This window comes from Pelobates fuscus, chromosome 6 (genome assembly GCF_036172605.1).
Source record: "Pelobates fuscus isolate aPelFus1 chromosome 6, aPelFus1.pri, whole genome shotgun sequence".
In the NCBI taxonomy this organism is placed as follows: domain Eukaryota; kingdom Metazoa; phylum Chordata; class Amphibia; order Anura; family Pelobatidae; genus Pelobates; species Pelobates fuscus.
In genome coordinates, this window is record NC_086322.1 from 181,901,689 (window position 1) to 181,917,997 (window position 16,309).

A 16,309-nucleotide genomic window follows, 5' to 3' on the forward strand; every position below is an offset into this window, starting at 1 on the left:
TGTCCTTCTAATTTTATACTATGTCCTCTGGTTGTGGTAGTTTTTCTTCTTTTAAATATAGTCTCCTCCTTTACTGTGTTGATTCCCTTTATGCATTTAAATGTTTCTATCATATCCCCCCTGTCTCGTCTTTCCACCAAGCTATACATGTTAAGATCCTTTAACCTTTCCTGGTAAGTTTTATCCTGCAATCCATGAACCAGTTTAGTAGCCCTTCTTTGAACTCTCTCTAAGGTATCAATATCCTTCTGAAGAGGTCTCACCAGTGTTCTGTACAATGGCATGAGCACTTCCCTCTTTCTACTGCTAATACCTCTCCCTATACAACCAAGCATTCTGCTAGCATTTCCTGCTGCTCTATTACATTGTCTGCCTACCTTTAAGTCCTCAGAAATAATCACCCCTAAATCTCTTTCCTCAGATGTTGAGGTTAGGACTCTATCAAATTGAGATGACAGCAAGGAGAGGGAAAAATCTAAGGGACCTCCTAGTACCAAGTCATTACCAACCTCAGCGGCCTCAGATCCAAACCTGGTTGAGTACACCGGTTGTTGGGACTTTTCAATGTGGGCGATGTGTCGCCTGTAAGCATATTAGACGCAATTCAAAAACAATATCCATTCTTTAATTGCAACACTGCAGGCTTGGTATACCTCCTCACCTGTGAGTGTGACTATAAATATGTGGGCAAAACTTTCTGCCCATTTAAAGAGAGAATCAAAGAACATGTTCGATCTCCTAAACTGAGTATCGAAACCCCCACTTCCCGTCACCTCAGAGAACATCACTCTGGAAAATCGCATGGCTTACGCTTTTGTGGACTTGAGCTAGTGAAACGGGAAAAAAGAAGGGGTGATTATGACAAATTTCTAAGACAACGTGAGAGTTTCTGGATATATAGGCTAAAAACCCTACAACCCAGAGGACTCAACGAAGGATTTTCATTTGCACCATTTATTTGAATCACTGCTACTAAAACTTAACACTTTTTACCTTTTGTTGTTGTATAGTTTAAGAACCATATGACAGAGATATATAAAACTTTAACATTAAGTCTATGCTTGATTGCTTTTCTGAGTTTAATCTTACAAACTCCTAAACCAAAAAGCCTGCATAGCAACCACTACCTTATGGGAGCTATACTCATATATCCTCCTTGCAACAATTTTGCTTAGCCAGTTTTGTTCCATTGAACGACATATTAGTCACACGCTTGACAAGGGTTAAAATCCCTCAAGCGTTCTGAGTTGGCTGCCACTCAAGGTCCCGGCCCCTCCTCAGTGGGCGGTCCTATCTCGGATCTTCACGCCCCCCTTCGGGGTGGGCTGGCCCTAACAGGGTTTAAAAGAAGGCGCCAACCCCAGTACCGGTTAGCTCTTGACAAAGGCGCATGTTAGCGCCGAAACGCGCGTTGAGCGATCACCGACTTTAACGTCATGAAAAATTGTCCTACCAAGGACCACTACTATACCATTGAGCACCATCGATGCTAATTTAGTTTAATTTAATTTAATTTAAATTGTCCTACTGAGGACCACTACTATACCTGTGAGCGATTTCGTTTGAATTTGATTTAACTGTCCTACCGAGGACCCACACGCTATTTTTTATTTAAAATATCGAGCAGTAGCAAGTCTAAGTGTAATGACAATGTCCTACTGAGGACTTTCCTTAGGTCTCGCAATGCTATCGAGTTAAAGTTAAATCAGACTGTCCTACATAGGACCTCTACGTTATTTTTACTTATTTGAGCGATGCTGTGATTAGCTGTGATTAGTATAGCTGGGGATTGTGTTTTGTGGGGAATCCTCTAAGGCCTGCACGTCTAGTTTCTGGGTACTGGGACTGAAGGGGTTATCTCGCTCGGATCCCGATTACCTCAGGCTACAGACAGGCCTCCTACTCTCGTTAAACACACCGATAGTACGCCTAGCCTCTGGGTACTGGGACTGAAGGGGTTACCTCACTCCTATCACCACTACCTCGGGCTGTAGACAGGCCTCGCACCTATCGTTTAAACCCACTGATATGACTTGTTACCACATGGGCATTTCAACGTAAGCGTACTCCCGCTGTGGTCTTGCACTGTTACTTGCGGGTGCATTTAGTGGATTGCGGAGTATGACTGCTAAACAGGTCTAAATAGGTCCAGTGTGAACCACGGAGCGCTATATCACTCCTTGTTTGGTATCTCTAAGGGTGACAAGAGGTGGATAGGCACCAATCATTTGCTATCCACTCTCGATCTTCCCCTTCTACCTAAATACGTGCGTCGGACTCTATGAAATCACTGGCTGTACCTACACTAGGAACACTGTCAGTACTTAAAATATAGTGCTAGTTTAAATGACAGTGTTCCCCCTAGACTCTTTTACGAGTCCTCCAATTTACTATCACTAAACGCTGTTAACTATCTTCTATGTGGTACTCAGGGAGTTATCGTAATTTATACTGGGCATGACTCATACATACTGTATCCACCTTGTAGCTGCCTAACAGAGTCTGTACAGCTACATTGTAACACAGTGTCTATATTGGGAGTATGTCTCAGTAGGGTTTAATTGCCCTACTCCCTCTCATATATCTATCTCGGCATTGCTCATATAGTAGTTCATCTACTTTTTACTCTATTTGTATTTCCCTTAAGAGGGTTAATAAAGATTTATTATTTTTCTACTATTCTTTGTAATTAATGTAAATAAGCTCGTTCTTTAGCTCCCTCTCACAGCATTGTATTGCCATACACTGACGGAGCACCTTTCATTCAGGGTTTAGAAGCCGATTATGGATGCACTGCTTTAGTGTACTCCACTCAGCTTCTTCTTTTCGTAGGACTCTATCAAATATTCTGTACTCTGCCCTTGGGTTTTTACGTCCAAGATGCATTATCTTGCACTTATCCACATTAAATGTCAGTTGCCACAACTCTGACCATTTTTCTAGTTTACCTAAATCATTTGCCATTTGGCTTATCCCTCCTGGAACATCAACCCTGTTACATATCTTAGTATCATCCGCAAAAAGACACACCTTACCATCAAGACCTTCTGCAATATCACTAATAAAAATATTAAAGAGAATGGGTCCAAGTACAGATCCCTGAGGTACCCCACTGGTGACAAGCCCAAGCTTCGAATATACTCCATTGACTACAACCCTCTGTTGCCTGTCACTCAGCCACTGCCTTACCCATTCAACAATATTGGAATCCAAACTCAAAGATTGCAGTTTATTGATAAGCCTTCTATGTGCAACAGTGTCAAAAGCCTTACTGAAATCTAGGTAAGCAATGTCTACTGCACCACCCTGATCTATAATTTTAGTTACCCAATCAAAAAAATCAATAAGATTAGTTTGGCATGATCTCCCTGAAGTAAACCCATGTTGTCTCTGATCTTGAAATCCATGTGTTTTTAGATGTTCAACAATCCTATCCTTTAACATGGTTTCCATCACTTTCCCCACTACTGAAGTAAGGCTTACTGGCCTATAGTTGCCCGACTCCTCCCTATTACCTTTCTTGTGAATGGGCACAACATTCGCTAACTTCCAATCTTCTGGGACTACTCCTGTTAACAATGATTGGTTAAATAAATCTGTTAATGGTTTTGCTAGTACACCACTAAGCTCTTTTAATAGCTTTGGGTGTATTCGATCAGGTCCCATTGACTTATTTGTCTTTACTTTTGACAGTTGAAATAGAACCTCTTCCTCTGTAAACTCACGTGTAAAAAATGACTCATTTATCCTTTCCTTCATTTTCAGCTGTAAATACCGAACAAAAATATTCATTGAGGCAGTCAGCTAGACCTTTATCCTCATCTACATACCTTCCTTCTTTTGTTTTTAATCTAACTAATCCTTGTTTTACTTTTCTTTTCTCATTTATGTATCTAAAAAAAATGTTGTCCCCCTTTTTTACTGACTGTGCTATTTTGTCTTCTGTGTGTGATTTGGAAGCTCTTATAACTTGCTTAGCCTCTTTCTGCCTAATCTTATAGGTCATTCTGTCTTCCTCACTCTGGGTTTTTTATAATTACTAAATGCTAACTTTTTGTTTTTTACTATTTTGGCCACATCTGCGGAGTACCACAGTGGTTTCTTGAATTTTTTGCTTTTACTGACAAGCCTAATGCAATTTTCTGTTGCCTTCAGTAGTGCAGCTTTTAAATAATCCCATTTATTTTGGACTCCATTTAAATTGCTCCAGTCTGATAATGACTCCTTTACACATATTCTAATTTTAGAAAAGTCTGTTTTTCTAAAGTCTAAAACTTTTGTTTTTGTGTGGTGTGACTCAGTCACTGTTCTTATATTAAACCACACTGACTGATGATCACTGGATCCTAAACTTTCACCTACAGTAATATCTGATACCAAATCTCCATTTGTTAACACTAAATCTAGTATGGCCTCTTTACGAGTTGGCTCCTCAACGACTTGTTTTAGAGACAATCCCAGTAGGGAGTTTAGAATATGTGTGCTTCTGGCACAAGTAGCTATTTTTGTTTTCCAATTCACATCAGGAAGATTAAAGTCACTCATGGTGATAACTTCCCCCTTCATTGTCATTTTAGCTATTTCTTCAACTAGTAGATTATCTAACTCTTCAATTTGTCCTGGGGGCCTATAAATCACACCTACACAAACTACTGTGTGATTACCAAATTCTAACGTAACCCAAATGGACTCTATGTTCGTCTCCCTAACCTTTATTAGGCTAGATTTTATGCTATCCTTCATATACAGGGCCATCCCTTCCCTCTTTCTTGCCTTCCCTGTCTTTTCTATATAAAGAGTACCCTGGTATTGCTATGTCCCAGTCATTTTTTTCATTATACCATGTCTCAGTAACAGCGACTAAATCTACACTATCAGTTGCCATTATTGCCACAAGTTCGTGGATCTTATTCCCTAAACTGCGAACATTTGTAGACATGACTCTAAGGTTATCATTTTTTAACACACTTGCTACAGGCACCTTCTGTCCTTGTTTTGGGGGACAATTGGATTGATGTTTTACCACCCTTGTGCCCCCCCCCCCCCCTCCTAGTTTAAATACATCCTAGCAAAACCTCTGAACTGCTCACTGAGAACATTTGTTCCCTTTTGAGAAAGATGAAGCCATCTTTTTTGTACAGTTTATTTCCATTCCAAACAGAGCTACTATGAGAAATAAAGCCAAATCCTTGCTCCCGACACCATTCACCAAGCCACAAGTTAAAGTCCCTAATACGCATCCGCCTGTCGTTCTGAGTGTTATGCACAGGCAGAACTTCAGAGAATGACAGTGTGGAAGCAACCTGCCGTATATCATTGGCAAAAACACTAAAAACTTCCTTAACCTCTGAAACCTCATTGCAAGCCAAGTCATTTGTCCCTAGATGGACAAGTACATCCAATTCCCCTTCCTGCTTTGCTCGCTTAACAATATTACAGATACGTCTCCTGTCTCTCTGAGCAGTAACTCCGGGAAGACACCTCACAAGACCACCATTGTCCATCTCCACACCTCTTATGATGGAATCCCCCAACAACAACTGCTTTCTATTGGGCCTCACCATAGTCTCCAAGCCTCTCTCCACAACATCACTAGCTTCAGTGCCTCTCTCCACAACAACACTAGCCTCAGTTCCTCTCTCCACAACACCACTAGCCTCAGTGCCTCTCTCCACAACACCACTAGCCTCAGTGCCTCTCTCCACAACACCACTAGCCTCAGTGCCTCTCTCCACAACACCACTAGCCTCAGTGCCTCTCTCCACAACACCACTAGCCTCAGTGCCTCTCTCCACAACACCACTAGCCTCAGTGCCTCTCTCCACAACACCACTAGCCTCAGTGCCTCTCTCCACAACACCATTACACTCTGAAAGTGCAGAAAATGAATTATGTAGAGCAACAGACTGTGCAATATGCCTTTTATCCACAACTCTAAGTCTACCAGATCCTACAGTGATCCATCTGCCATTCCTATTATGTCTCTGCGGCAGTGGCTTTGCAGCAGTTCCAGCCTGACTTTGTTTACCAGATAATTTACAAATCTCAGACTTCAAAAATACAATCTCCTGCCGCAAGATAGAGAACTGTCTACAGATTAGACAACAACCAAACCTCCAAAAAGTGGAACGTGAAACAAATGCATAGCAACTATTACACTGAACTAAGTCTGCCATTCCAATAAGGCGAATAATTTTAATCAAACAAATCTTAACTTTTAATTTATCCTCCTGAATACCTCAGATTACCTCCAGTTTATCTCCAGAATATCTCCAACCACACACACTTAGAAGCAACACTAAGATGAAGCAACCAAGCTATTTAAGCCAAGCTAATGACAACAACCGTTATATACTCCTAAAATCACCACCCACTAGGAATGTTTAACACCTGGGTAGGCCTCTGCTTATTTGCAAACAATAGCTAATTTAAACAGCAATCAATAGCAAGTAGCTAACTAATCAAATCAAATGCCTTATAATTACCAACAGGAAATCAAACCTTGTGCAATCAGTAACCTTTTCCTACAGATGAATCTTACCTGTAACAGTAAAAAAAAAAAAAAAAAACTCTTAGCACAAATCCTAGACAGTTGAAGCTTCTGTAAAACTCTCCAGAATATCTCCAACCACAGACACTTAGAAGCAACACTTAGAAGAAGCAACCAAGCTCTATCACATTGGAATATGTACCAACATCAATTTTGAAAAAACCCTCTAAATTTCAGTTGAGGGTGGGTTGGCTAACCTTTAGTCACGCCCACTGGGTGGCCGCCAGGGCGGCATTCCCCTGGGAGGGCGCCAGGGGGAGCGTTCGTATCCTGACGAGGGATGCTTCCCTTGCACCGGGACAGGTCCCTGATGTTGTTGGGGATATCGTCTGGGGTACTGGTGGTTCAGATTATCCTAACCTGCTCCTATCGGTGCCATAATCACTGTTCCCCTACCAGAGGGCTGCGAGGCCCAGCTCGTAGCTGCCCAAGGAGTGCTCTCCCCAGGGCTGCCTAAGTGAAGGCAACTGCTGGGGAGAGGCGCAAGGCCCAGCGAGGACCCTGGGGCTGTAAGTCGGGTAAACGGCAACAGGAGTCCCGCTTGCCGCATGGAAGTCAGTGTCGCCCAATGGGAAACAGCACGCCCATTCAAACTTGGTTTGCGCCATTCTCTTGATTGGTCGGCACGAATGAGTGCTGATTGGTCGCTACGGGCGCAGTTGACCAATCAGAGAAGGAGCGCCCTTTCAAATACGGTTTTGTGCCCTTTCTTCTGATTGGGCGGTGAAACCCCTCTCCTCCCTGAGAGCTGATTGGCGCGATTTGGTTTCACGCCTTTCAGTTGATTGGTTGTTGCATGATTTAGGCGGGAAGTTTTAATTCACCGGACTAAAACAAGCAACTCCATGGAACTAATTTTAAAGATGTACAGAGCCTCGAGCCCCAGACTTTAGACCAGCGGTTCCCAAAGTGTGGGTCGCGACCCACTGGTGGGTCGCAGGGCGATTCCCAGTGGGTCGCGCTGACCCACACATCCAGGGCCGCCGGGCAGTCAGGCAGACTGACAACAGGAGGGAACCCGGCGGTTTGCCCTGTATGCCGCCGGGCTCCCTCCAGTCAGTCTGCCCAGCAGCTCCGGTCTGAGCTCCGCCGGGTGCAGAGCTGCAGACCGTGTGATAGAAGTCTCGCGAGCTCCCAGAGCGTTACCATGGCAACACTGTGGGAGCTCGCGAGACTTTTATTACACTGTCTGCAGCTCTGCACCCGGCGGAGCTCAGACCGGAGAGTTACCCCACTGGACCACCAGGGAATTAAATGAAGGTAGGACACAGCCCCCAGATGCTGCCCCCTAATGTAAATAATTTTCTCCCTACCCCCCCAAACTGTAACCCCTTCACTCCCTGCCCCTTCCCCTCCCCACCCTGTAACCCCTTCACTCCCTGCCCCCTCCCCACCCAGCCCCCCTCCCCACCCTGTAACCCCTTCACTCCCTGCCCCCTCCCCACCCTGTAACCCCTTCACTCCCTGCCCCCCTCCCCACCCTGTAACCCCTTCACTCCCTGCCCCCTCCCCACCCTGTAACCCCTTCACTCCCTGCCCCCTCCCCACACTGTAACCCCTTCACTCCCTGCCCCCCTCCCCACACTGTAACCCCTGCTCTCCCTGCCCCCCTCTCCCCACTGTAAGCCCTGCTCTCCCTGCCCCCCCCCACACTGTAATGCCTGCTCTCCCTGCAACCCCAATGTAACCCATTTTCTTCCTGCCCCCCCACTGTAGCCTTCTCTCCCCTTGCTCCCCCCCACTGTAGCCCTCTCCCCTCTGCCCCCCCACTGTAGCCCTCTCTCCCTCTGCCCCCACTGTAGCCCTTTCTCCCCCTGCCCCCTACACTGTAGCCCTTTCTCCCCCTGCCCCCTACACTGTAGCCCTTTCTCCCCCTGCCCCCTACACTGTAACACTTTCTCCCCCTGCCCACCGCCCACTGTAACCCTTTTTCACCCTGCCCCCTACACTGTTACCTGCACACACACTCCCTACAACACGGTCACCCTCACCTGTCTCTGCGTATATGTGTATCTGAGTCTCCTTTTGTGTCAGTGTGTGTGTATTTGTGACAAAGAAAAACGAGAGGCAGGTAGCGGGGGACAGACCAGATAACTGTACCAGATGGGACAGTCACAGTCTGGCCACACTATCCTGTGTACCGCAAGGAGACTCCAGGGGTCTCCAGGGGCTTAACCCCAGACTAAATACAAAACAGGAGAAGACAGATGCTAGATGATCTCAAACTAAAGCAAGTTATGAGACCCTAAGCATCCCTGGAAATAGGTATAGCTTACTGGAAAAATAAAGCTGTATATAAATGCTAGTGGCTACAACGCCCAAAAACAGAGAGGAAAGTGCTCCAAGAGGATATAAATAAATAAAGTATATACAGGAGATCCAATCCCTACTGTCTGGTAGACCTGGGATAGGGTACATATGCACTTAAACACAAAGTGCAGAGGTCGGTATGGGATACAGGGAATGTAAAATAAAAAATCCTTTAATGCAAATAACTAAATGAACATATCCATATCTCTACCTCCAATAACCCCACAGCCATACGTTCCTCAATTGCCTATTCGAAGCTGGAACTTCAACCTAAACCTCAATGGTATAGTGTAGGTCCCCAGCCCCCCTTCCGGTGCACAGGAGTCCAAAGGAAATACTCAGAGGATATAACTGTATACCAGGGGTCCTAGTAGTACAAAAGGAAGATAAAGCAGTATAGGGAGAGAGAAATGTAGAACAAAATTAGAGGTCAGTACCAAATGTACTAACAGTTATTTTTATAAAGCCTCTCTCCCTTTTCAGCTAGCTAGACAGACATAGTAGAGAAAGAAAAAGCGAATCTAATCAAAAGTAGTGGTTTAGAGCATCATCAAGGTGCTCCACACCCAAGGTGTTTAGTACGTGCCCATGTGAGAACAAAAAAAAAATTAATTAATAGTAAAACGCCCGACGCGCGTTTCGGTGCTTAGATAATGCACCTTCGTCAGGGACCAACTGAATGCAGTAACTGACCTCCCTTAAATACAAAATGCCCAAAGTTCCCAAAATACCTGTAGCCAATCACAAGGATAGGGGAGAAATTCCCTCAGGTGCTGCAGGGATATCTTAATGTGTCCGGTTAATAGACGAGTTCCATGCCGAGTGGGTATACCACGTGATCGCTGCTTCAGGGAAGCGGATTGGTTTCCCTATTCGGCTTATCTGGTTGGTTGAACCCCACGTGGGGCTCGTCCAATCGGCAGGTAGTATGTGCGTGGAAGACACGCCCCCTGGGTAGGCTTCTTTGTTAAGCCGTTCTTACCCAGATAGTGGCTGTCATCAAGGATAACTATAACCCCTATGTCTCTCAGCCAGCCGCCCAGAGAGAGAGGTAATAAGGACGGCTTCTGATTTCATCACTGTGTATAATATCCCTAGCTGGCTTCATTGTAAAGCCACTCATAGCAGTCATTCAAACATACTAACGACCCTTGTAACTCTCATCCAGCCGTCCAGAGGAGACTCAGAACGACATCTGATCATACACCAATATATGCATACTGCCCAATAAATTTTGCAATGGAGAAATAGTGATTGGATATGTCCAGGCTAAAATAGCTCATATGTCTCTCAGCCAGCTGTCCCGTGGGAAATGAGAACGGCTGGCCTGAAAGGCATTATGACACACTCCAAGACTAGTACACATATATATACACCCTATGTCTATATGTATTTAGAGGGACAATATTCTTTTAAAGGGTGTGCTTTGTGAGACGATGGAAAAATATACTTGAGGCATACAGGTACAGGTTACCATGGCACTTATGATATAAGAAGGTAAGGGCTAAAGAAAGGGCCAGCAGTGTCCAAGTCATAAAAAATCCAAAGTGCTATACAAACATATGGGTGTGTATGAGGCTAATCTATATATTTACATAATTACAAATTTACAGAAGGGACAAAAACTCTCAATCTGAGATGAAAGAAGTATATGAGAAACCCTCATTGAGACCAAGGGGTGAGAGTGTCTTGAGTTTGTAGATCCAGAAACTCTCTCTTTGTAAGAGTTTTTTATCCAGATCTCCACCCCTTGGTCCCAATGTAACCTTTTCCAAACCACAGAACCTGATCCCATCTGGGGACCCCCTGTGGTGTAATTTGAGATGTTTTGAGACTGGTGTATCTACCAGTCTCCTAGGGTTCACTGAGTTCACGTGTTCCCTTATTCTCAATTTAAACATCCGGGAGGTTTTTCCTACGTAGAGTTTTTTACACGAGCATGTGAGTAGATAGACTACGCCTTTCGTTTGGCAGTTAAAAAAGTTTTTAACCTTAAACTCCTGGGAGTAGGAGGAATCTGTAAAGGTTTTGGATGGGCGACGTATGAAATGACAAGCCTTACACCTACCGCACTGGTAGGTGCCTACCACTGGAGATTTTGGGAACTTTGGCGCACTTTGTATTTAAGGGAGGTCAGTTACTGCATTCAGTTGGTCCCTGACGAAGGTGCATTATCTAAGCACCGAAATGCGCGTCGGGCGTTTTACTATTAATTAATTTTTTTTTTGTTCTCACATGGGCACTTACTAAACACCTTGGGTGTGGAGCACCTTGATGATGCGTTAAACCACTACTTTTGATTTATTCGCTTTTTCTTTCTCTACTATGTCTGTCTCGCTAGCTGAAAAGGGAGAGAGGCTTTATAAAAATAACTGTTAGTACATTTGGTACTGACCTCTAATTTTGTTCTACATTTCTCTCTCCCTATACTGCTTTATCTTCCTTTTGTACTACTAGGACCCCTGGTATACAGTTATATCCTCTGAGTATTTCCTTTGGACTCCTGTGCACCGGAAGGGGGGCTGGGGATCTACACTATACCATTAAGGTTTAGGTTGAAGTTCCAGCTTCGAATAGGCAATTGAGGAACGTATGGCTGTGGGGTTATTGGAGGTAGAGATATGGATATGTTCATTTAGTTATTTGCATTAAATGATTTTTTATTTTACATTCCCTGTATCCCATACCGACCTCTGCACTTTGTGTTTAAGTGCATATGTACCCTATCCCAGGTCTACCAGACAGTAGGGATCGGATCTCCTGTATATACTTTATTTATTTATATCCTCTTGGAGCACTTTCCTCTCTGTTTTTGGGCGTTGTAGCCACTAGCATTTATATACAGCTTTATTTTTCCAGTAAGCTATACCTATTTCCAGGGATGCTTAGGGTCTCATAACTTGCTTTAGTTTGAGATCATCTAGCATCTGACTTCTCCTGTTTTGTGTGTATTTGTGTGTCAGTGTGTATCTGTTTACATGAGTGTATGGGTATCTGTGTGTAGGAAAATAAGTGTCATTGTGTGTGTATCGCTGTGTCAGTATGTGTATGTGTGTGTCTCTGTATGTGTGTATTTGTGTGTCTCTGTATGTGTATACACTGCACACATACTCCATGCAAAAAACATGCTTACATCCAAACACACATTGTGTATATGTATATTTTATATACACAATATACACACACTGCATCCACTACACACGCACTGCAATCAAACACAAACATTACATACAAACACACCCATGTATTAAAACACTAAAATGATATACAAACACCCCTTCATTCAAACACCGACACTACACACAAAAAGCACACCTGCATTTAAAGTCCAGCACTACATTCAAACACCCCTGCGTTCAGACGCAAACATTACAAACAAGTACACCACTACATTCCAATGGCAACAGTACATACAAACACTCCCATACATGCACACACATACTTAAAGGACCACTTCAGCTTAATGAAGTGGTCTGGGTGCCAGGTCCATCTAGGATTAACCCTGCCTGCTGTAAACATAGCAGTTTCAGATAAATTGCTATGTTTACAAATGGGTTAATCCAGCCTCTAGTGGCTGACTCATTGACAGCTGCTAGAGGCGCTTCAGCGCTTCTTACTGTGATTTTCACAGTGAGAAGACGCCAGCGTCCATAGGAAAGCATTGAGAATGCTTTCCTATGGAATGGCTATATGCGCGCACGGCTCTTGCTGCGAATGCGCATTCAGCCAATGACGGCTAAAGGAGGAGAGTCCCCAGCGCCGAGGGAGCCCGGCGCTGGAGAAAGGTGAGTTTTTAACCCCCTTTCTCTCCCTTCAGCCTGGCGGGAATGGGACCCTGAGGGTGGGGGCACCCTCGGGGCACTTTAGTGCCAGGAAAACAAGTTTGTTTTCCTGGCACTATAGTGGTCCTTTAATACACAAACATGCTTACATTTAAATGCTCAAACACTGCTCACAAATATAACCCTGCAACGATGGGCAAATGGTAGATTCCCAGCAGGCATAGCATTGTTGAAGTTCTCCGACAGATGGAGATCTACATTTTGGCCACACTTGCACTAGAGGGGGCCCCAGAAAGCATACTTGCACCAGGGCTCTCTCTACATTAGTTCCACCACTGGGATAATCAATGTGAGGGGCCTGGATGAGCAGGACACAACGTCTGATTCTGACTGAGTCTGTGAGTAAGCAGTTGTATGCCTCTAAAACTGATTGCCATGATATGCAAAGTTTCTGCCTCTAAAACTCCATGATATATCAACATTATGCATCTAAAACTGCCATGATATGCCAAATTATGCCTCTAAAACTGCCATGATATGCCAATTTTATGCATCTAAAGCTGATTGCCATGGTGTTCCAATTGTATGCTTTTAAAGCTGATTGCCATGGAGTGCCAATTTAATGCATCTGACTGTTTGCCAATTGTATGCCTCTGAAGCTGATTGCCATGATATGCCAAGTTTATGCATCTAAAGCTGATTGCCATGATATGCCAAGTTTATGCATCTAAAGCTGATTGCCATGGTGTGCCAGGTTTATGCATCTAAAGCTGATTGCCATGGTGTGCCAAGTTTATGTATTTAAAGCTGCCCTGATGTTCCAAATGTATGCCTCTAAACCTGGATGCCATAGTGTGCCATTTGTAAGCCTCTAAAACTGATTGCACTGGTGTGCCAATTGTATGCACCTAAAGTTGCCATGATGTGCCAAGTTTATACATATAAAACTGATTGCCAAAATGTACCAATTTTATGCATCTAAAGCTGCCATAATGTTCCAATTGTATGCCTGTAAAGCTGATTGCCATGGTGTGCCAATTGTAAGCCTCTAAAGCTGATTGCCATGGTATGCCAACTGTATGCCTCTAAAGCGGATTGCTATAGTTGCCAATCGTATGCCTCTTAAGCTGTTTGCCATGGTGTGCCAGATTTATGCCTCTAAAAGCAATTGCCATGATGTACATCTAAAGCGGATTGCTATGGTGTGCCAATTGTATGCCTCTAAAGCGGATTGTCATGGTGTTCACTTTTTAAAATATGCATTAAAAAAAGCAAGTGGGGGGGGCGTGGCCTGGAAGCCGAGAAAGATGGCGGCGTAGACCCGGAACTCCTCTGCAGGCTGAGCACAAATCCTCCTCACAGCACCAATATCGCGGGCAGACATGGGTAAAACCCACCGGGCACCGAGCAATACCAAGCCGGCGGACACGCCGAAGGGCGCGGCAGTCGCCTCACTGCGGCAATTCCTCGTGGCTCCCACGGATGCGGCCGCACGGGCCTACACAAGCACGGAGCCTGCCGACGTTTCCCGCCCAGCGTCGCCACGAGGTGACAGCCAAACGAATGTGGCCCAGGCCCCCCCAGACCCCCAACCGGACTGGGTCCAACTAATCAGGGCCCTGCCGACCAGACAGGACCTGAAAGAGGCTAATTCAGAGCTTAGAGCCTCCATCACCGCTGAATTGCACTCCCTTCGGGAGGACATCCAGGGCCTCCACACCAAAGTGTCCCAGTTGGAAGCAGACACTGACCATCTGTCCTCCGCTCAATCCGCAAACACGGATGCGATACGCCACCACACGGCGCAAATGAGACAAATGGCCCTGGACATGGAGGATCTGGACAACCGTGGCAGGCGCCAGAACATACGAGTGCGTGGCATCCCAGAAGACCTCAATCAGACGACGCCGATAGCAGACACCCTCACGGACCTGTTCAACAAGATCCTGGGCCGCCCAGCGCACACCGCAATAGTTTGTCAGAGCCCACCGAGCCCTGAGACCGAGGGGCCCTCCTGAGGCTCCCCCAAGGGACACTATTTGCTGCCTGGCTTCAGATTGAAGGAAGACATCCTCCAGAAAGCACGAAACACCGAAAAAGTGCTGCTGAATGGCGTGGAACTGCAATTGTATCCAGACCTCTCACCGGCTACCCTGGCATACCGGCGGGCTATGAAGCCCCTCACAAGACTCCTCCAAAGCCACAGGATCAGATACAGGTGGTCCTTCTCGACCGGGCTTCAGGCCATCACCTCGAAGGGGCCTTTTACAGTCCGTCAACCGGAAGACCTGAACGATCTCGCCACGGAACTGCGGCTCCCGCCCATCAACCTGACTTGGTCGGACCCCCTCACTTTCTACACGACGCTGCCGACGACCCAGGGGCTCCCGCCGCAGCAAATTAGGAGCAGAGGAACTCGACAACAGGCCACCCGGCCCTCGGGGATGGCGGCAGGATAGAACACTACTGGCTGCTGCAGCACACAACCGCAAGTACCGACAACCGGGACTCACTCCCCAAACGGGGTATTAGCCCCCTCATGGACACTGGGGGTGATAAGACTGCTCTCATAACTTACACTGAGCATTGAGTTTAGCAATTGTATCGGCGGGGATGACGTGACGTCACGCAGGGCGCGTAGCGTGCACGCCGGCGGGTCGAGCTGAGCTGGAGTCCCACGAGAGAATGAGGGAGACACCATCCGCCTGAATGCGTGGCTGTTTACTATGACGAGTAAACCAAGGAAGATATTGTCTGCCTGATTTTGTAGCAGTTTGCCTTGATCTGAATTCTCTCCGGACACGTATTGCAGGAGAGACAGTCTGTGCTGCTTACCGACTCCAGATTTCTGCCTCCTAAGTCTGCCTCTACCTCCAGGTTGTTTGCCACGTGGAAAGGAACATTGGTGAGGCAAAATTTATACTACATATAAGAAAGGAGTTATGTGAAAATGCTGAGGGCAGCTGGAATGGGAGCTGATAATTGAAAGAACAACTTGAGGGATTCATAAAATTAACTAAATACGGCAGTTTAAAGAAGTAAGGCTTAATAATTGATTCCCTGTGGTGCTGGGACTTGAAGTGGCTGTGAGATTGAACGGACTTGAACGGACTTTCTGTTTTTTCCTTTTTTAAAAATGAAGGATATACAAAATACAAAATACAACATAATAAAATAGCCCGGTCTGATAATTGGCTCTGAGGGACTCCCAAGTACTGCATTGAGAACCTGGGAAAGGTGTAAGCTAATTTAGACAAACACTGATCTTCAAGTATGGCCACAGCAAGCTTGTGCTGACGGAGTACAGAAGTATTGTAACCTGTAATGAATGCAAGCTTATTGCAAGTGTATTGTAATCCGCTTTTAAAGAGAGCGGGAAATTAAATCGGGCAGAGCGTAATTTTTCTATGGAGCAGAGTAAAGGGTAGTCCTGGGGCAATTTTGGGCAAATAATCTTTAAACTACAAGGAGCTACAAACGACCCTGAGCTAAAAAGCCTGAGTCTGAGTTAATCGGTATACTGTTGGAAAATAAAAGAGCCTGAGAGAATCACACACTGTTTATTCATCAAGGCCTAGGAGTGAATGGCTATTCAATACTGAACTTTGGTCTGAGTCTGAGTTAATCGGTATATTGCGGGAAAATAAAGAGCCTAAGTGAGGAGTAT